The sequence below is a fragment of the Sebastes umbrosus genome, chromosome 8, assembly GCF_015220745.1.
Source record: "Sebastes umbrosus isolate fSebUmb1 chromosome 8, fSebUmb1.pri, whole genome shotgun sequence".
NCBI lineage: Eukaryota > Metazoa > Chordata > Actinopteri > Perciformes > Sebastidae > Sebastes > Sebastes umbrosus.
In genome coordinates this window covers 18,327,824-18,350,097 of record NC_051276.1, presented here as the reverse complement: position 1 = coordinate 18,350,097, position 22,274 = coordinate 18,327,824, and the positions used below count along the sequence as shown (strand labels likewise).

At 42.2% G+C, this 22,274-nt stretch overlaps 1 protein-coding gene across 13 annotated transcripts in view; it reads left to right on the top strand.

Annotated features, from left to right (window-relative positions):
* mef2cb (myocyte enhancer factor 2cb) overlaps positions 1-22,274 on the top strand; it is a 76,432-nt gene that overhangs the window by 6,165 nt on the left and 47,993 nt on the right. For 12 of the 13 annotated variants that reach the window (XM_037778238.1, XM_037778235.1, XM_037778248.1 and 9 more), the window contains exon 2: positions 3,296-3,428. The gene's annotated coding sequence lies outside the window, so the exon portion shown is untranslated. Of the gene's footprint in view, positions 1-3,295; positions 3,429-6,091; positions 6,688-22,274 lie in introns of those variants that run through there. The other variant, XM_037778236.1, reaches the window with a different exon arrangement.

The following is a 22,274-nucleotide window of genomic DNA, read 5'->3' as shown; positions in this document are numbered from 1 at the left end:
AAATTTGTTTTAATGCCAATAATTTCTTTAATGCATTGACGCAACTTGATTTTTAGTTTGTAGAGGGCTCAGTTTTAAATTTAGAGTGAAGATAATCATATGAAACCACAAAACATAAGGAATCTATTGGTATCAACCATGTCATACTAACTTGTTGCGAAGGAGGCTAAATAATGCTCCAAACTTACGCTAAATTTTGGCGAGGAAAAACAGTTTTGGCCATTTTCAAAGGGGTCCCTTGACCTCTGACCTCACAATATGTGAATGAAAATGGGTTCTATGGGTACCCACGAGTCTCCCCTTTACAGACATGCTCACTTTATGATAATCACATGCAGTTTGGGGCAAGTCATAGTCAAGTCAGCACACTGACACACTGACAGCTGTTGTTGTCTGTTGGGCTGCAGTTTGTCATGTTATGATTTGAGCATATTTTCTATGCTAAATGCAGTACCTGTGAGGGTTTCTGGACAATATTTGTCATTGTTTTGTGTTGTTAATTGATTTCCATATACAGTATATACATATCTACATACATTTGCATAAAGCAGCATATTTGTCCACTTCCATGTTGATAAGAGTATTAAATACTTGACAAATCTCTCTTTAAGGTGCATTTTGAACAGATAAAAAATGTGCAATTAATTTGCGATTTATCGCGATTAAATATTTAAATTGATTGACAGCCCTAATTTACATATAACATGGGCGCTAATATATATGGTCTTGACTCAAAAACTGCTTTCCTTCAGTGGTAGAATTATCAAGGTAATATTGCCTGAAATTCAAATTTAGGAGGAGGAACGTCACCTTTTTATATTACAAAAGCTCATTTGAGTGTACAAATAAATACTTCTCCCAGAATCCTGAATTTCTTTGTTTTATATATTTTGTAATATGAGGACATATGATTTCAGTTAATTAAAAAGTGATTTTCTCACCTTTGCTCCCCTAATTATACTGTACAGTGGTACAATTCTTGCAACTATAATTACCGATGATATTGCCCTCTGAGTTTCATTATAAACCTTATTAATAAGGAGCTCTGAATCATAATATAACGCTTTAGATGACTTACACAGAGACCAGACGCGGATCGGCAGGGAAATGTTTCACATCTCTCCTACAAAGTGTGAGATTACTTCTAAAATGCAGCATGTTTTTCCTGAGAACAGAACCCAGATGTTCGGGCTGATCAGGTCCTGTACAATATGGATGTCGTTAACACTCAGACATTCTTGGAGAGTATTACATACTGTACATTATGCACTCAGACACACTGTTACATTTGAAGATTGATATGATTTATTAGGCTGATGTTGACCTATACAAATATGGATATAGACAAATGCTGATATGACAATTTATAGATGCATTAATTGTTATGTGTGTAACTTTTTTGTAAATTATTTCTTAATTTATTTATCAGGCGTATGTAATTGTTCCCTGTATTTCCTACAGATAAATGTAATTTAATGATGCATGATGGTGTAAATGCTTTTTCAGAGACTCCTCCGTCCTGTCAATATTAACATTTCAGAATAAAAATTTATATATTTATTCATAGTATCCCAATTGATTCTCAGCATGATGTATTAAGACTTCAGTCTAAAAATATTGGTATTGGGACTGCCCCTCAAACAACCATATCAGTCTACCCTGCCTACACACACACACACACACACACACACACACACACACACACACACACACACACGTGCAGGAGTCAGACCTATAGGTCCCCAGCTGAGCCTGCGAGTTAAATTGGCCTGCAGGTCTTCCTGTAACCCCTGTGAAGCTTTGGTCGTCACATCATGTCGCATCAATCTAGTGTCAAAGCACCAAATGTCTCTCAAATTCATTAGGGAACGAGCGCAGGAAGAATGACTGAAAGCGGTAAATACCAAATAAAGCTGGAAGCGTCCTCAGACATATCTGACATACAACAAGTACTCCGTGTGTTTCGTAGTGCTCCTGTAATAAGCACTGAGCTAATTCTCAGGAGCGGCGCTTGACAACATCATCTCCTGTGACAGGCAGATTGTGTTTTCACGTGAGCGTGATCGACAACAGATTGCACCGAGCCCGGGCTGTTCCTGTTTGCCCTGGAAATGTGTTAGTGTTTATCTTTTTTTTGCTTGAGAGAGGCATTCCTTTCTTTCTTTCTTTCTTTCTCCCCTCCATTACACAAAAAAAACACATTTTCAGGCGAGCTGTTTTACATGTGTGTGTGTGTGTGTGTGTGTGTGACACACTCTGTGAAGTGACTGCCAGCAGAGGCTTAAGAAACAATCCGAGCAAGATCAATATCAGCAAACCGCACTTATGTGTTTGACTTAACGTGCAGTCGCAGTTTCCCCTCTTCTCTTTTTTAAGCACAGCTGATGCCAAACCTCACCAAATTGCATTTACCCAAAAGCCTTAAGTGTCTGTGTATACACTGTGACATATTTGGAAATTGCATAATTGTATTGGCAAACTGTTGATTTTTCTCCATCGGGCTTTGATGAAACTGTCAACCCACCCTTGAACACACACACACACACACACACACACACATCAGAATATAAGTTCAGAATAGCATGTTCTATAAGTGTAGGAGGGAGGGACAATAGCTAATGAGTTAGTGTTAGTGAGAAACTTTCAGACAGCAAGAAACTAAGTTTGTTTTAATTAAGGAGAAATAATTTGGCTCAAGATAACACAAATGCCACAACCTACAATATTTAACCTACGGCACGCTCTGCTTGTTTGCACACAGTTATTGTGTACCTAACTCTAAATTTATCAGCTGTAAAAGGCATAATGTGACACACTCTGAACAGCATAATACAATGTAACATTAATCTGGCTGTAATGCTTTGACTTGTTTCTATCATATTCAGATTTAGCCGCAGATGCATGCACTCTTGGTAGTCTCAAGAGCAAAATATACAGTAGGTCTTCCCTACTTTGCATTAAATGTGTGAGCCTAGAATGAGGCTGTGAGTATGCCTTCACTATAAGTTTATCCCTGTAGACAAGTCAGACAGTCACTTATGAATATGCATGAGCCAGTGTTTGCCTCGTTTAATGATTTTTTCCACCATTCAAATGTATTCAATCCACCTCCCCCCATTTATTTCTCTGTACTTCATATGGACACACACACACACACACACACACAGACACACACACAGATGTTTTCATGGATCCTGCTCACTATGTGCAAAGTGCATGCAAACAATTACCATTTCACTGGCGGGTTCACTCTTCTTCTCCTCCTCACGCCTCCCTATGTTACTTCTCCTCCCAGGTGCCAACCAAAGACAACCTCAAGCATTGTGAACACTGAAAGGACCTCTCCGATGAATCGCTGACAGACAGCAGACAGAAAGCTACGAGACTGAGGGGCACGCAAGACGGGTGACGAAGGAACATTGAACGTGGTATGTACGATCATCCAGGCACCCATAGGTTTCCTTACGTCATATTTAATGCACTTGCCAGTAGCTAAGACGTCTTAAAGGGAGGAAATTGTCTATTAAGGGTGTCAAATCTGAATGTGTCATACACGCTGATATGTGATGCCATTGATATCTGCCATGTTGCATTTATGAACCCACTGTGTCTAACAGACTGCACCTTATTGATTATTATTATGGAGGTCTGGGGGGCCAGAGGAAACGCTATTAAAGATTAAAGGGTCAGGTGATGTGAAGGTGGTATCCCGAGTCATCAGACACCAGCGGCTTCGATTACAGGCTGTAATGTCCGCCCGTCAGGCAGATTAGCCAGCTTGATTTATTTATTAACTGCATGTCCCGCCATTTCCTACCCTGACTGACTGACTGGGTGACTGGCTGGCTGCGTACATGGCTTATGCATCACAGGTGAACTTCAAAAGGAAGGGAAAGATTAGGATGCTGCTTGGTGTCCACTTACACTTCACGCAGTCTGCTAGTGACAGGCGTGTGCTGCAAAGCTATAAGCTCATAAAGGAAAGCTTCGCTGTTTGTCTACATTTAGACAAAAAAGTTTATTAAGTGGGTTTAGACTAACATTTTCAGTAAAAAAGTGGATGGTGCATTACTTCCAATACAATGAAGGTGAGGATGAGATTACAACTCAGCAAAAGTGGCGATCTGTTTTCACCCCGGCGAGGAGAATTTAGGTAGCAAAACCGTCCGTTAACGGTTTTAGTAGAAGATTAAAGATTATCAAAACTCTGACCACACAAAAAGATTGCTAACACTCATGTTTATCAAAACCCAGGATTATCTATTTTCTTTTTCTGAGGATGGATTGATGAAAACTAGTAATAGGGGTGTTAGAAAATATCGAAAATATCAAGTATCGTGATATTTTGTTGTGTGATACTGTATCAATTCTCAAAAACACACTTTTTAATTACTAGTTAACATGCAATTATTAACTCAGTCAATACTTTATTTCATTTGCAACGACATATGCACCCTCTCAGTGTATATGGGTTTTCAAAGTAGTGCTGTGTATTGGCAAGAATCTGACGATATGATACGTATCACGATACAGGGGTTACGATTCAATATACTGTGATATATTGCGATACAGTAATCAAGGCGATATATTGCAATTTTAAAAAACAAATTTTAGGAAAACTGTCATAGTATAATGAACAACCAACCATATACATACAATCTGAGTAAAAAAAGTTTACTTTTTTATGCAGTAGGATCTGTGTTTGCTTTTAATACAATCACTGTAACATCCAACATCATAGCACTACTTTGAGAGGGCACATACACCGACAGGGTGCATATCTTTGCAAATTAAATAAAGATCCCACTGCTTTGATTGCATAAAAAAGTTTTTTAAACTCAGATTTTGTGAATATGATGGTGTGTTCTTTAAACTATGACACGTTTCCTAAAATTAGATTTTAAAAAATCGCAATATATCGCCTTGCTTACAGTATCGAAATACATCGCAATATATTGAATCGATACCCCTGTATCATGACACGTATGGTATTGCCAGATTCTTGCCAAACCACAGCCCTATATACTCAAGAGTGAGACCTGATGGTTTTATTAGAGCATAACATGCTCCATTCAAGACAAGCGCTCTTTAAACTGATATAGCACCCATATAATTCGAGTATAATAGAAGCCGCAGTATTACAAGGCCTATCTGGGATCCATCTCTGTTCAGACTGCCTGTCTGCGTCTTATCTGAAGTGGCAAACTTGCTGTTCTAATTGTTATCTTCACACTAATAGAGTGGATGTTTTGAAATCATTTGGTTGGATGGATAAAGGACTGGGTAATTCCCCCCCATGCTTACTGTCTGTGTCAGGGCTTATCTGGAGGAGATAGTGGCTGGGTCCTGGAGGATGATTGGCGTTGTGCAGGAGGTGGAAAGTTTGTACTGAGGAGGCATTCATGTTGCACAGAAGGAAGGAACTGAATATTTGGGGGTTACTGAACAAGATGAGTTTTATTGCAAGAAGCATATCATATCATTCAAGTCTTAAAATCTGGTTTTCCTTAAAAAAAGAGAATAAGATATGTTCTTTCTACTATTTTCTTGAGTGGTTTGCTTTTTTCATGTCTTTTTCTGCATAAAACAGGCCACATTCATGTTGCACAGAATGAAGGAACTGAATGATATATTGGGGGTTACTGAACAAGATGTATGAGTTGACTTTTTATTGCAAGAAGCATATCATATCATTCAAGTCTTAAAATCTAGTTTTCCTTCAAATAAGAGAATAAGATAGGTTCTTTCTACTATTTCCCTGAGTGGAGAGGTTTGCTTTTTTTCTGTCTTTTCCTGCATAAAACAAAACAAAAACCTCAACTTTTGTCGGCTGTATTTAGCCTGTCTATAGATGCTTAAAGCGCTCTCCGTTGGTTCATTAGTTAAAGCACACAATCCCCCCATCATCTTCCTCTAGTGGTCCTCTCTGAGCACTTAATTGTGCGTCCACTCTATCGTGGGGGCTGCATGGAGCGGTAATAATAATAAAGCATTAAAAGAGCCGTGCCTCTTTCATTAAAGTAGAGTTGGGGAGAAGATGTGAGCCCGCCCCCTTTTTTCAGGAGTCAAAAAAAAAAAAAGAGAGAAGAGAAGAAAAAAAAAAAAAATCGATTATTTCTCCTCGCACTGGGAGAGAGGAGGAAGAGGAGAGGGTTTGGGGAAAGACTCGGTCAGGATTTGTGGAGGAAGGAACAGAAGAAACAGATCATCACCATCAAGATCCAGAACAGTCCAGCAGTAATAGACCAGCAGCAGCACCTCCACCTCCACCATCACCATCACTGCTCCAGAGAGAGAGAGAGAGAAACCAGGCGAAGCGTCCTCACCGCCTCCTGAGCAGACACTGTCCGACCAGAGAGAGAGAGAGAGAGAAGGAGGGAGGGAGTAGAGAGAGAGAGAGAGAGAGAGAGAGAGAGAGTAGTTGTCTCTGACATTATAGAGACTCCTACCACGTACTGTAGGTTACTTTTTTTCCTCCCGGCGACGTCCTCAGCTAAGTTGCGCTCCTGGATTTTAAGTGCGTCTTTTTTCGCGAAGTCCGTCCAACATCCAGCAGCAGCTCCAGCAGCCAGCTTCATCCAGCCTTCCTGTCTGTCAGTCGGCCGGACCAAAACAACCGGCGGACTCACCGGCTTGTTGTCTCCTTTTAACACTTCACAACCGGGACAAGATTTCACGCGAAATAAAGTAAGTAGCTCACACTTTTCCTCCGCCAAACACATCCACGAAGACACGTTGCATCATATGATCCGTATTTGAGGGGAAAACTTGAGGGTCTATTTTGATGCGCGCTTCCTTCCTTCCTTCAACTAAGTACAGTAACTAACTGCGTGTATCGATTTGTTTGGGACCCTCTGATCGACTTGTCATATAATTAACAGGCTGACATCAAATAGCTTGTTTATGGCCTGTTATTAGGGGGAGTTTCGTATTTTAAGGTGGTGTTATACTGTTCCTGTCGACCTTGTGGAGCTTTCTCGTGTCCACATGCAGGCGCACATCTACTGAATAAACGCTGCCCTCCTTTACAGTAATAATATCCCATAATACAGTCTTCTCTTCTCTTCTATGGGAGGATGACACAGGAAAAAGTTACACTGTTAGTTTAAAATGTAGTGTTTAATGTGCCCTAATGGAAATAATTTTACAAAATAATATGATAAGAAACTTCAAAAACTCCCAAGATAATAGAAAATAAAAAAAAATGTGTACAGTTAGAAAGTTTTTAAATTTCAGATAATTAGTTTAATTAGAGCAACACAATGCAGGGAAACACACTACACATACTGTATTATGGCCTTATTTACTTTGTAGATATGTAATCCTTGTGTAAACTGAGGTGCACTAATGATCACAATTATGCTGTTATTACACATTAAATCAGTATAACTTGGCAACTTTCAGAAATATATTAGAAAAAGACTGAATGATGTAAATATTTCCAAACTACAATATAGGAGAACACAGTTTGCCAGACTTCTTATTACAGTCATAACAGTACTGTAAATCAGTGTTATAGAGGAGATCTGGTGTGTTCAGGCTGAATTATAATTCCTTCTCTGAGACTTTGTGACTGAGGTTGTTTAGACTTATTCCACGATTCAACGAGAAGGATATATTTATACAGTGAGTTTAGTTCAGTCTCGGGTGGCTCGATTGAACCTGTTGCAGTGAGAGGATTAATAATGACACCATAATTAACCTGTGGCAACTTTCACAGGTTGCAGCTTTTAGAAATCCAGTTGGATTTATTTGTGTTGTACTCAAAAAGTGTGGATACGAGGCCCACTGATGAAATGTGCACACGATGGTTATGAAATTTAAAAAACTGTATATTTAATTTTTATTTTAGACAGATTGTGGAACCGACTGGGCTGTGTTCATTAATATAAGCTTACATGTTAATATCTGTACCCATATGGTTGTGAATTTGAAAAGTTAAACAGCAATTATATCACTGAAATAAATTCAGTCCATTTTAAAAGTAAAAAAAAAAAAATGCTATTAATGTAGAGATAGCTGCAGTTTCTCCAAATTAATAAAAGTGATAAAATATTCACAGCACATTTTGAGATATATAAGAACTATTACATTTGAAAGAGTCTATTAGTGAGATATTTTGAAGGCACAGTGATCAAGTGTTGCTGCTGCTACTACAGCATATCAACCTAATTTGTGACTCTGTGAAAAGCGTACTGCATACACTCAGTCACTTACATTTCACAGTTAATTCAATTAAAAAAAAAACCAGCCTACATAAAGTATATGCAACATTTGAGGTACATTTTTTTTACATTTTAATGCCCTGTGCATTGTCCCATTACTTTTATATAATCCTTTATGTTGTTTTATTCAAGTTGTTTACTCATGAAAAACATATTTAAAAGTGTATTAGTCTTTAAAAAGATTTTTACACATGGCCTTCCCTCTCCTGCCCATCGTCAATGAAGTTGTTCTGTGTGGCCTGTCTGGCCTGTTGCTCTCTTGGGATTTAGCGTTAGGTTAATCCGCTCAGAGGAAGGTGAGCGCTCGCATGTGGACCCACGATTACACACAGAGGACTCTGTCAGCCAAGCTCTGTAATCTCAGAGACCCTGTGCAAACACACACACACACATGCACGCAGTCGCATGCAAACTCACACACATGCTTAGGCAAAAACCATGGATCTGCCTCCTTTCTCTTTCTCTCTGTCTTTCTGTCACACACACACACATGCACACAGCGACACCCACACTATCTGGCCTGCACTGCTTTTGTTTCTCTTATTCTCTTAAGACCTCTCCCTCTTGACAAATCATTTGGGATTTTGGGGGCGCTGATTCACAAAACCAACACTGACAACAAACTCTTACCCCTTCACACAGAGAGGGATTAGGAGGTCACGTGTCCCTGTGATTGGCCAGGGCATTGAGCCGATTGTCAGGGCACTTTGCTGTACACCAGGGGCTCAGTGGAGCTTTAGTTAAGTGAAGGGAAGGGACACACTGTGTGCCATGGTCAGGGTTTCGCCATGTGTTTTTAAAAGTGGTGCTCAGACTAAATCAGCATGGCCTATTGCTTATATCTTTAATCATAATAAATGTCTAATATAATACTCATTAATGAGTTATTTAAAATCAGTGCACCTTATTTAAAAAAAGGAGTAAAGTATACCACTGTGCTGCCTCAGAGCATAGACGTTTAATACTGTACAGAAGGCACATTCCCTCCTTCTATGAAAACATTATTCTTAATGGAAACATCAGAAGCATTTATGTTTAAGCAAATAATTTAATGGCCGCTTTTTTTGCCACGCTTTAAAGTTGTTTTTTTTCCTCTAATGGTTTCAAATATTTTGGAAGGGGTTTGCAGAGTTTGCTCAGTTAAATGCGAGTAAAACACTCATTTGCAGATTGCAGGTTGGCAAGATCTGCAGGTAGATATTGAAGTGCTGTAATTGGAGTCTGTGCCCTTTGGCTCAAATGAGAAGGTAATATAAGAGTCAGTTGTAGAGAATCTTATTTACCACACGTATATATATATATATAAGGAACTGTCGAGAGACGTGCCTGTATATCCTGTAAATAACGCAGTATGCTTTGGTTTACGTTCTGTCAAATAAATTCAATAGAGAACACCAAAAAATCCAGATGTGATACAATAAGGATAACCTCTTTTTTTAGTAAATTTATCTGACACAAATAATGTAGAGATGTTAAGCCATAACTTTTTTTCTTGTCTGTTTATAAGCAGATGAAAATACTTAAGTTTTACAATAACTCAAGGGCTTGTTGTATTCTTGTTTATTGCACAAGGCAGGTGTTCCCTCTTTTGCTACATTGGAGGAAAACTCTTTTTTGGTTTTCATACATTTTAATAGCACTAATGAAAAGCGTAGGGCTCAACCTCGCCATGTGTTTATGTACTCGTTTTGAAACAGATCTCCTTTTCTTTGTCCTAACTGTTAGAAATGTTTACCCAAATGTTTCTTAGCCTTAGGAGCGTTGTCTGTATATCTTCATAAGAGCTGCAATTACTCATAAAACTTAAAATAATAATCTAAAGTAAATAACACAGTCCTTGAATGGTTTACGGTGCATTGAATGCATATATTTGAATATGTCCCGGTTTTTGCATAATGATGCAAAGTCTCCTTCTGTCTCTATCTAGTAATTAGCGGTGACGTTCAGCAACTTTCTCTGTACGCTGTAAGTGGATGGGGGTGTGTGGGGTTTGTTCACTGGGGTGTTAAAGATCACAGAGGAATATATCCGCCTTTGATGTTTAATTGTATTGTAAAACACACTTTAGAATATTTCTGCATAAAGTAGACTTCTGGCTGTGCTGTGCTTTGTGTTTGCTGTTTCTTTGTGTGTTTGTCTGTCAGTTTGCGCTGTGTGTCTGGGAGGTGTGTGTGTGTGTGTGTGTGTGTGCAAGTTCGTGTCTTGTCTCCGTCTGTTTGCACGTCGGAATGTTTGTGCTTTTGTGTTTTTTTTTCCGAGTTTTGTGAGGTTGTCGCTGGTGTATATTCAAATGAAAATGCGTGTATTTCTTTCTCTCCTTTTCTTCTCACACTGAGGAGGGTAGGATTTGATGTCTGGGATGATGGAGCAGTCTGGAAAACAGTGTCAGTGTGAGGGCTGAAAAGGCAAACTGAGAAGACAGATGCGCAGAAAGACGGAGAAACACACACATACAGAGAGAAAACGTAGATAGAAATGCATTTGAGCTTAGGTGACTTAAGAGCAGATCTGATCTGGTATTCTTCATTAAAAGAGTGCAGCTTTTGTGATGTCACTCTGATGAACAGGATGTCCTGCCTTCTTCTTCTTCCTGTTTCCTGTTTCCTGCCCCGGGCCTGTTGGTCATTATGGCGGCAGCTGCCTGCTGGGTGGTCTTGTGCTCAGTATGTACCGCTGACCACACAATCATATCGTCAGCTGCAGCCCACCTAAAGAGACACCCAGAACACCTCGCCATACTTGAGGCCTGCTGCCTGCAATATTTGGACAGGGAGAGAGTCCTGGGAGGCGAGCAGGCAGGAGGAGTGCAGGGTGCAGAGGACTTTGAATGATAAGACAAAGAGAAACATTTAGAGTAGAACAGAGGTTGGATTTCTTTTGTCTAAACATTGCACGGTTCAGATCAGGCTGAATGCCCCAGCAGCGAGACTTAACTCTTGAAATGAACGCGTTTAAATGAGATTATTAACTTCCCCAGCAGACACCTTACTTTAGTTGCCTTCCTGTGAAATTTGTAATCTTTATTCAGTCGCAGTGTAACAGACAGAATCCAGGCAGTGTATATCTGCAATACCTGCTCTGAACATGTTGTGCGTTAAATCCAGAATTAACTGGGAATCCTTTTTTAGTGAGTTTGAGGGAGAAGTGTTTGCTGTCCATGTGCATAAATCTGGCGACAGAAGGCTTGTTCCATCATAAAACACACTACCTGACATGTGAACGGTGAGGGGCAACTTCCTACCCCCCTAATATATTTTCAGAGAGCCCCCCAACCCCTTCCCTCCGCCATCTCCTTTTAGTGTGGCACACATTTGGACTACACCCAATGCCAAAAAAAAAAAGAAAAGAGGTGTGGAGAAGGGTGAGAAAAAAAAAAGCAGAAATGTTTTCCAGTGGCTGTAATTTATCTTTGTCACGACTGCAACATAGCCGAGTCATTCTGCAACATAGTCCGGCGAGACGCACAGAGGTAGCTCTGTGCCTTGGCCTCACACAAGCTCACATCCATCTGAAACCCTCTGCTCACTCGGCTGCCACAATCTGCGCCGCTGCCACCACCAACACCGCTCCCCATCCACGCTGCTGCAGAGCTCCACGTTGCTGTCGCGTATTTTTAGATTCAGAGGAAATAAGGACCCGAATTTTACCCAGTCAGGCTTTTTGTGTGATGTTGCTCTTGTGATGAAACAGTGTCGCACTAAATTGCCACTAATAGGCGGAGCGATTGATAAATCCAACTTTTTTTTCCCTGCTCTAAGGAAGAATATTACAGTCTTAAATGCGATGCTTGTTTTTCATTTTAGAGTCTCAGATTTCTGGGCAAAGTCTGAAACATCAGGAGGTTTCGCTGCTCAACTCCGAGGGGACCGCGCTGTTGAAAATGCTGTTAACACCGTCTAAGTCGAGAAACAGTGTAAGAATCCGCGCTCAGTGCTCTCCCTCTCTTCTGCGCAGCGCGCAGCTTAACCAGGCGGCGGTGTCCTGCCAAAGTCCACACCAGTGTTCCTTTTCCACTGTCATCTGTGCCATTCCCACACCAAAGGCCAGCCTGTAAAAGAATGCGCCGCACAGGACTGTTTTGAACTCTTACATTACTCAACTGACCAGAAAAAAACAGTAAGCAGGACAAAGAAAAGAAAAAGGGGTGTTGCTGCTACATGATTTGAAAAAGAGAGAAAAAAATGAATTGTGCTCAAACTTTTCAGCTGAAATCAAACTTAATAACACACAATAACATACAGCAATATGAAGTGCCCTGAGGGGTGGAGAAGGGTGAAGCAACACCCCCCACACACACACACCCCTTTTCTCCCCTCTCTCTCTGTCAATTTTTTTTTTTTTTTCGTTGGTCTCCTTCTGCCCTGTGATGTATGGCTTTTTCCTACAGTGGCTCTTCCAAAGTGCAGCTCGTGATGTCATTAATTTTATTCATACTTTATGGATGCTCTGTCTGGAAAAAAAAAGAGAGAAAAAGGAGAGGGCCGATGTGAGGAGAGAGGGAGGAAGATAGAGAGAAAGAGAGAGAGAAGAGATGGTGTTGCGGAAGGAGATTTTCAGTGCAGTTGCATGTATAATGAATGAGGGGGCACTTTGTTTGAAACTCCAGCCCGGCGCTTCACTTCAAGGTTTGCTGGGCAGAGTGGGGCCTTGTGATCTCACACCAGCCACTCTCTTTATCCTGCCAATAGATGCTTTCACCTGGCACTGTGGTTCGACCCAGTGGAAAAACAAATAACCTTGTGTGTGTATAGGAGAGAGAGAGAGAGAGAGAGAGAGAGCACTGACAATGGAGCAAGGGGCCTGGTGGAAAGGGTGAGGAGGAGCGGGTGAGAGAGGAAAGAGGTGAGTTTGTATAACAGCGGCAGTGCAATGACGCCCAGACGATACTGAGGAGAATGCTGGCACCCAGCCCACACTTCCTAAATAGTGCTCTCTACAGAAATAGCTCAGCCTTGATATTGACTTTTGTCTGGTGTGTATGTGTGTGTGTGAATGTTCACGTTTGAGCATGCCCGATAGGAGGACAGAGATGGTTTCATTGTCTAGTGAGGAGCTTTTCACTTTTGTTAGTATCTGTTGTTAATTCTTGTGCAGTGTTGGTGGATATTTTTACGCTCCTGGTGTGCGTGTGTAAAAGAGCGAGCCACCTTTTATTATTTGGGATAAAAATGGCCTCCCGTCTTATTTTTGGCCCTGTGCTGGACTCATGGTTTTTATAAATAGCTGAGGAAGTGCGGGGGATACCTGTCGTGGCTCCAGCCTCCCTCCAGCAGAGTCCCAGTGCCTCCACGTCACATCCATCCACCGCCGGCCGGCCGGCCCACTCCGGGCCACGGCGGGGCAGAGCAGCCCCCTCGGGGGGCCGAGCAAACAGGATGGGACTCAAATCGAGGGTGTGAGAGAATCAGTCTCTGGAGTAAAACACGAAAGGGCTTGCAGTTCAGCATGAGCAGCCTAGCTGACACTGTCAGATTCAGTAAAGTATGGATTAAAAAAATTAATTTCTTTTCACAACCACTGAGCAGAGTACAAGGCTTTAAGAGGAGTGTCAAGATGGCAAACACAATGGAGCGTCTTCAAAATGAGAAGTGTGTTTTTTCCGACACTTAGTCTACGAGTGTAAGGTCATAGGGTGGTTTTCTCTCCTCGCTGCCATCTGTATGCCGAGGTGTCTTGTTAATTTTGTCTCTGCGTCGCAGGCATATGCCATGTGAACAGCGCCGAGAGTGTTAACTTTCTCTCTTTGCGTCAGTGTACACTGTTTCCCTCACATTCTGCTCTCACTTTCTTACGGGATGCCACATTTCTGAGGGTATAATCAGTGTTTTTTGGAATGATGGAGCGCTCAATAAATACAGAATGTGTGAACAAACTGACGAATGATGTTTGTGGGTGGAATTGGCTTATTGTAGCCTGTTATTTATTTATGAAAAGGTTCAGATCTTCCAGGGTCAAACGCATATTTAATGTCTCAATTATGTGGGTGGATAACAGTGTTGTATCTTATTCCTCTTATCCTTTACTGGGCATCGTATTCCTACATCCAACCATCTAATTATTTGGTATTGAATCCGCGTTATCACCCTGAGATGCTCTTTTATCTGTTTAACTGTCATCCGGCACAAGTGGAGTGTCTAGAAAGTGTAAAAAAAAGCACATGTTAAGCCTGTAATTGTGTTAAACATGAGCATCATCCCTGCTGCATCCCAGCCCGAGATATTGTTCACCCTCTAAATGAGTGGCACTCTACATCTTGGCCCCTCATAACAGGGGCCCCGTAATCACATTAAGAATGGGACAGAGAGAGAGAGAAATAGAGATAGAGAGAGGGAGAAATCTTTGAAAAGCTTTACTGCCCTTGGTGGACTGTCTCTTTACACGGCGAAAGAGAAATCATTCCTTTTTTTTTTTTGCCTTTTTTTTTTTCCCTCGTTCTCTGTGAAGGGAATTGTGCTGCCTGTTATTAATGTGCTTTTGACAGCTTAATTTGATAAGCGGGCTACTTGTTAAAGAAGCCTTGGATTGTTCTCATAGAAAGAACACGCTTTTTTTTCCCTCCCATGTTCTTCAAAATGCTGCCGCACAGTCTGTCGATGACCCAGTTCTGAGAGATGGTCGAAAACAAGGAAGAGCAGTGCAAAATCCACAGGGAAAAGAAAGGAGAGAAGGCAAGAGGGTAGCAGGAGAGGGAAGAGAGAGAAAGATAGAGCGAGGAGGGATACTATAAGTAAGAAAGGCACTTGTGGGAAGTTAACTCAAATGCTTTTTTCTTTCTTCTCTCTCCCTCTCGCCTCCTCCTCCTCACTCTTCCTCCTCCTCCTGCGCTGAAGCAGCCTACCTTCTCCTCTCCCCTGTAGCCTAATCGGAAGAGAAACGCTAGGAAGAACGATAACGGGGATTAGCTCGCACTGCTCGCCAGCTCCCCTTGGTTAAGTACACGTGTAATGAGTTGTTTATTTGGGATAATGCACAGTAGGTGCAGCAGGAGCCCAGAGCTGCCCTCGCTTCCCTCCTCCTCTTCCTCCTGCTTACATAGACACACAACAGAAATCTGCAAGTAAATGTATAACACATGCAGTAAAACGGCGATGTACAGGCGTGTGAATATTGGCGTGCGCAGGTATGTGCAAATACATACATTCACACACTCTCACAAACACACCCACCCGTACAAATTCCCACACACAGCTGTGATGCAGGTCACTCGCTGTGCAGAGGGAGGAAAAGCCGGGAGTTTGGAGTTGTGTGTGTGTGGGGGGTGGTAACGTTCTCAGGCCTTCTTTGGGTCAGGAGGCCAGGGGACTTTTCTCAGGGTGAAGAGAAGGGGAAGAAATTGAATGATATGAGAAAAAAATGAAGGGAAGGAACCAAGAGAAAGAAAAAGGGGAGATGTTGTGCCCGCCAGTTTGTGCGCGCGTGTCCGCTGATCTCGTGTGCGTGCTCGCTAAGTTTGTGTGTATGTACATGAAGTGGAAAAAGCTGTTGCCTTGTGGAGGGGACGTGCTCCGCTATCATTAGCTGGGAGGGGGGGTGGTAGGAGGGGGCAGGCGAGGTTATGTGAACGGTGCAGCTGTGCTCGCAGCAGAGGGATTTGAGTGGAGGGTGGGGGGGGGAACTCCAGGCAGCCAGGTCCTTCACTGAACCACCAGCTCGCAACGCAGAGGAGAAGAGAAGAGAAAAATTCAACCGAGCAGCGAGCCTTGTGAACCAAACGCAACTCGCCGCTGCCGCCCCCTCTGTCCGCCATCCCCCACTCCTTCACTCCTCCGCTCCTCCACTCTAGCCCTTTACTTCCCAAATAGGAAAAATAAATAAATAACGATTGATGCTTGATGGCGAGGATAAGAGTGCAAGAGAGAGGAAGAGGAGGAAAAAAGAAACAGTCATGATTTATATATAGTGTAGGGTATGCTACTCTGTCGGCCATTTGTGGTTTTACCGTCGATGTTCATCTCTGATTTTAAGTCAAAATAACAATAATATTTATTTTCAAATAATTGTATTAGGAATACACACTTGTTCAACTTTGCTGCCTTTTTTGTTTTTGGGGGGGATTTCCCTACGACTTGACGCACAATTCCAAAATCACTCAAATTTGTTTAAAGCTTCCTCCCCGCCTCTCTTTATTTCGCTCGCTGAAAGAGTCGGAGCCCACGTAGGATGCGAAGGATGGCGCGGCAGACGGAGACCCAAACTTGCTTGTCAACCCGTGTGATCAGTCGCGGCAGAGAGAGACAAGGCAGAGGTGGCTGAGAGACGACAGAACACAGAATGGCATCGCCGTGCACTGCTAATGCATTCAGCCTGCCACCATATCCAACAACAAGGCAAAATATCACACAACTCACTTCACAAGATGTTCCTACGACAACAACATCAACAGTAACAGACATATAAATGTGTGCACACACACACACACACACACACACACACACGCAGACACACAGGCGTGCGCACATGCATAAATAACCACACAGCATGTTAAAAACCAAACCATGAGGAACAAGAATTTGAAAGCAAACAAACAAGTCAGAATGTAAGCAACTTGTCTGAGACTTTGCGACGGAAAAATAAATGAAAAATGAAAAAAAAACACCTTTTTGTTTCATGAGAAAGGAGCTAAATTGCCGTGGTGCACCAGGAATTCAAATTTAGGGATAAAAAAAAGTGTAAAAAAGTGGCAGATTTTTTAGCAAAACTGTGAACTACGTTGAGCACAATGGGCTAAAAATAGAGCGTGGTCAAACAGCAGCGGTGCTTTGGCGAGAGGGTCATCTCCGTGTGATACAGTGGCCTTCACTGTAGCCACATATTGAGAGCAGAGGCACGCTGCCAAAGCATGTAGCTTCACAGCAGTAATTTAATATTTGTTTGTCTCTATTATTTCATTCCCCTCCTCTCTCCTTCTCCCTCTCTCCCTCACTCATTGGGGTTAAGTAACAGTAAGCTTTATCAGATTACTGGGTCTGAGGTCTCTTTCAAACCTCTCTTTGCCATCTTGATTTTGTGCAGCTGTGCAGACTCTTTAATCATACGCTATCTTTTTTCACTCGCCCTCTCTCCCCCCCTCCTCTCCTCCCTCCTTCACGTCGTCCCTCCTCCCTTAACATATGTTAATTGGCTGCTTTCTGTGACAAATTACGAGCGCTCGCTTTGATGAGGTTGGGTTGTGATGGTGCTGGGAGTGGAGTGTAGTGGAACTGCCAGACCCTCGCCGGTTCCCCCCTTTAACCACTCCAAAAAGGAGCGCGGCACCCGGCCGATGACTAATGAGAGGCTTGGACTGGGTCTGGCCCGGCTCTGGCCTTGGTGGGGCCACTCCCCTAAACAGAGGCTGATCTGTAGGTACCGTGTGTCGCCACACACCCTCCAAACTCCCAACAACCTTTATCCTCATGCACCGCACCGCCAGCTCTCCTCTGGGAACTGTAGAGCACTGTGGGAGTAGTTCAGGCTACGTTCTGAAAAACATATTTTTAAGACCCTTGTCTTCATTTTTCATCATAGAAAATAGGAAAAGTTTTCAATATACATTTGCTTTTTCATTTAATTTGCTTTCTTTGTATTTGACTTGAAAAAAAACACAGGAGTAACATCAATTATAGATGCAATGCATACAACTTGTGTCTCAAGTTTACATTGTTTGTGTGTCTGCGGTGAAGAGACAGTGCCTGGAAACACTATACCAGTCTTGCTTAAACAAACACTAACAGTGGAACAAACTCTGTTTAATGATGCGCAGCGTCAACAGGGAAACAATGCTCACCAATAATCAGCACAATCAGCTTGTGGTTACCAGAAAAAAAGTGGTGTGAACCTGACATCATCCTAGTTTTTTTTTAAGTGTCGGGTGGGTAGGTGGGGTGTCAAATTCTGTTTCCCTTCAATCTGCCCTCCTCTTTCTTTTGCTCAGCCTCTACCTCTGTCTCTACTTCTTTCTGTCTCTCTCTCTTCCTCTGTCACAGTCCCTCTCTCTCTCGATTCTACGATCTAGGTTACTCGGTTTCCTAGCAGAGCACAGGGACCAGAGGAAGAGAGGAAAAAAAAAAAACAGAAGGTCGAATCTATGAAGGACATCCTTGTTGAAGTGTGCAACCTTCTACTTCTCTGCAAATTACACACACGCTGTGCATAGACTCAAAGCAGTGCTGTGGCTCTCACTTCAGCCCAGCAAGGCTGTGACCGTGACACATAGTGCTGTTGGAGTGTCACAACTACAGGGAGAGGCCAAGTTCTTCAGTGTTAGCTGGAATTTGTAGTTTTTGTCAGCTTTTTAAAGGTTCATTTTTCTCTTTAAACCTAGGGGTTGGTAATCTTCAAAAACACTTTTGATATATTTGTCGAAATTCTCTTTAAAAAATCAAACCAAAATTCGAAAAGAAACGTTCTGACAAAAAATAAAGAAAAAACGCTGGTATCTGTGGCTGTCGCAGGACTGTAATAAACCCATCCAATCATTTCCAAATGAAATAATCGGAAGAGCCACCTGCCTGCCTGCGTGCACGTCACCGGAGTCTTCCACATGAGTACCAACAATAGCCATGTTCGCGTTCATTATGTTTATGTTCGTAATGATAATTGTGGGGGAGTGGCTTTGGAGGGAGGCGTGAAGGGACGGGCTGTCAGTGCTGCCGACTTGGTGACCTCCGACCTTGGCGAATTTAGCAACTTTTGGAGCCAGTGCTGTTAGCTACTTTCATTGGAAAAGAGTTGGCAACACCGGGCTGGGTTTTTCGGTTAGATAATTTTTCAAATCTAGCGTACACTTGCTAGTTTCTCAACATTACCAACCCTAGCTTTAAGACAAGTACACAGCCAAACCTGAAGATACGTGTGCCCCAGAGTTATGCTAATTGTGATAAACGTCTGTTTTATTGATTTGACGTATATACCGGCATGTTGAGGCCCCCCCAGCACACTGAACTCAAGTCTTAACAGTAGAGAAGCTGAGGAGATCACCAGCAGCTTGCTTGATGTGGTCAACACAGCTTAACAATCACTTCACGTACAGTAATAGTTTCGTTGTGGAATGCAAATTTGCTGACGAAGCGAGACGTGGAAAAATAGTAACTTCCACAATTTCCCCCCTAGAGCTGCCTGCCACCCACATGCTTACTTAGTTACAACAAACCAAACCAAACCAAAAAAAAAGGAAATCATTTTATTTACCCTCTTCTTTTTAGCAAGATGCAAACACACACAACGACCCATAAGCAAGCACGCATTTCCATACCGAGTTGATAGTCACGCACAGATGCACATGCGCACACACACACACACATACTGTACACGCTGCAAATAGGGTGACAAAAAACGAAGCCGGTGAAGAAAAAAAGGGAAGTGCGCCGGCACCTCGTGGTTGCATGAGGGTTAGCCATGTTAGCATTAGCCCGCGGGCCTTAATTGAGGCCAGGAGGGAGCATTTAATAATTGCTGTCAGAAGATCAAATTTAATTCTCCTCTCTTCACAGCCACCACTGCTGTAGGGTAGAGTGAAACAAATTGTCATCAGAGATTTCTAAATGAACAAAGCTTTTAATTAGGGTGATTAGAATGCTGTGGCAAAGAGAAAGAGTATGGGGGGGGTTGGGGGAGAGGAGGTGATGAAATCATCAGCGGATCGTCTTTTACAATGATGTCTGCTGTTGATACGGCGCGGGGTGAGGGAGGGGCACGCGACTGTACTGGGGAAGTTTGCTGTGCTTGAACATAAGTAAGCGTGGCCCGCGCAGCAACGAGCCCTTAGCCTCGGTTGACACAAACACACACACACACACACACACACACACACACACACACTCTGCCCTTCTCCCCCCCACTGGAGAACATCGCTAACATCCTGAGACATTGTCATACTCGGCAGGGAACATAATTGGGTGAATATGTCAGTGCTTTGTGTTCTTAGTGACATGACTCCCGGCTGTTCCTGTGGGGGCTGGGTACACTCATTGAACGGTTTCTACTGCGACTCCACTGCATTGGCTCATTGTTCATTAGTGTTTTTTTTCCCCGTTGTTTTATGAACATAACAGATAAGCAGGGGATGAGTTATCTGTGCACCTATAGATCAGTCATGTACTCGTGTGTGTCCGTTTTCTGTTCCTTCGGTTACACCTGGGTCCTGTGGCGCGCGGGGGCAACATGTGCATTGAGACGGTGGTTTACACTCACTGGAAAACATGACCTGCGGCTCAGCTTTTATAAATGACTTTACAATGACTGGAAAGAGAGACAGAGAAGGAGAGAGAGAGAGAGGAAGAAGTGAAAGAAATTGTGGCAGTGTCAATAAAGTGAAACTTAAGTGAAGCTATTTGGGTTAAACATAAGATGTGCGTATCACCACAATCTGCACCACTTCCATATTCAAAACCTCTTTTTTTTTTACCCTTCTGCCCAACTTCACTCGACCTTGTACTGTGTCAGCTCTATCTTTCATTTTTTTTCCTCTATCTTCTTTTCTATCTCTATACTTGAATGCGTCCAGTGCCCCTCCTTATATGCTCATGCCATGGAAAGACTGAATTTGCTAAATGGTGATTCATTCCAGCCTTTTCCGGGGCCTCTCCAAATTGTGGCTCGCCTATGCTTCTGCTTTTTTCTTCTCTTCTCCTTTTTTTTCTGATACCATTTTTTCCAGCATGGCACAAGGCTATGTGTGTGGCAAGTTTGTCATTGCGGTCCTCTAAGTTTATTTGTTTATCACTCATGGCTATAAGCCCCTGTCACAACACAAAGCTGCTGACAATCGACAGGGAATGCCTGTTTTAACCACTACTAGCTACTCTTCCTCTCTATCCCACCCCCGTCTGTATCGCTTCGCCCGGCTTTCACGTGTGTGCCCTCTTGCTCGTCTGCCGTTGGCCCAGCAGCTGCGGCTTTACAGCCCTTGGCCTCCTTTCAGAGAGGGGGGTTGACGCATTGTGTCAAGTCATTTTGTCCTTGGGGAAGTCAGCAATGGGCTATGGAAAGACGGCTCTCACCTGTCTCCACGCCGGCTCTGACGGATGGCTACCTGCCTCCATTGCGGCTCTGATGGCCCAAGGCCCCTGTGTTGCTGGTGCTGAGTGAGACGTGCAGCTGCCCAAACGAAGAGCAGGGCTCCGTACTCCTCTGCCTCCATTTCTACCCACTCATTACTACCGTACACTATCACACTACAGTTGGCAAAACTCTTCAAACGCGATAAAATATCTACATCTAAAAACACATACCCGAAATTCATCATTAAATTTAACAGAAAGGGTTTTACATCAACAACAGGAAATTAAATAAGTTATAATTTTTTCCTGTGAAAATACAGCTGCATGCAGACAGGACCTTGTGTAGAAAACAGATTTTCTTTGGACCCGTAATGAAATGCCACAGAGGCAAAAAAAACAAAAACTCAACAACTAAATTTAATAAAGCTGTTGCACTGTTGAATTCACAATAAACAAAATACTTCAGTAAATGACAATTGTGTATAATTTTACATGAAAAGCTGACACGTCATAAGTAATTGTAAATGCATCATCTTTCCTGTATTAGTGCTTCTGTTTCTTATGCATTTTGAAAACAGATGAATTTTCTCTGATTGCTCCTTCAATGGAAACGGTGTAATTTGGTTTAGAAATGTTCGTCCTGTTTCAGTTGGATTGCTGTTGCCATGGAAAGCTGTTGCAGCTAAGGTGCTTTTGTTTATGCTGATATTTTGATCACATATTGTGCCACTGCAATCACAAGGATGTATTTACCCCCAAAATATGCTTCATACAAAGTTCAATATCTCTAAAAGTTTTTATAATTTATAATAGGTGGAATATTTTTTTATGTTTTGTAATTTTTCAACTCAGTGTTTTCACAATACGTTTTTTTTTGCCTCATTGAAAAAGTTTCTTTGAGTTTAATTTAAATATATTCTCTAAGTATATGGCCATATAAAGCTAAAACTATGTTTTAGGGAACTCAAAGTAAGGCCTAAAATATTTAATATTCAGAAAGCGTATTGCTTCTGTTTATTAACACTCATCATCTGCTCTTGCCGATTGTATTTTGATTCCCAATTTCTTC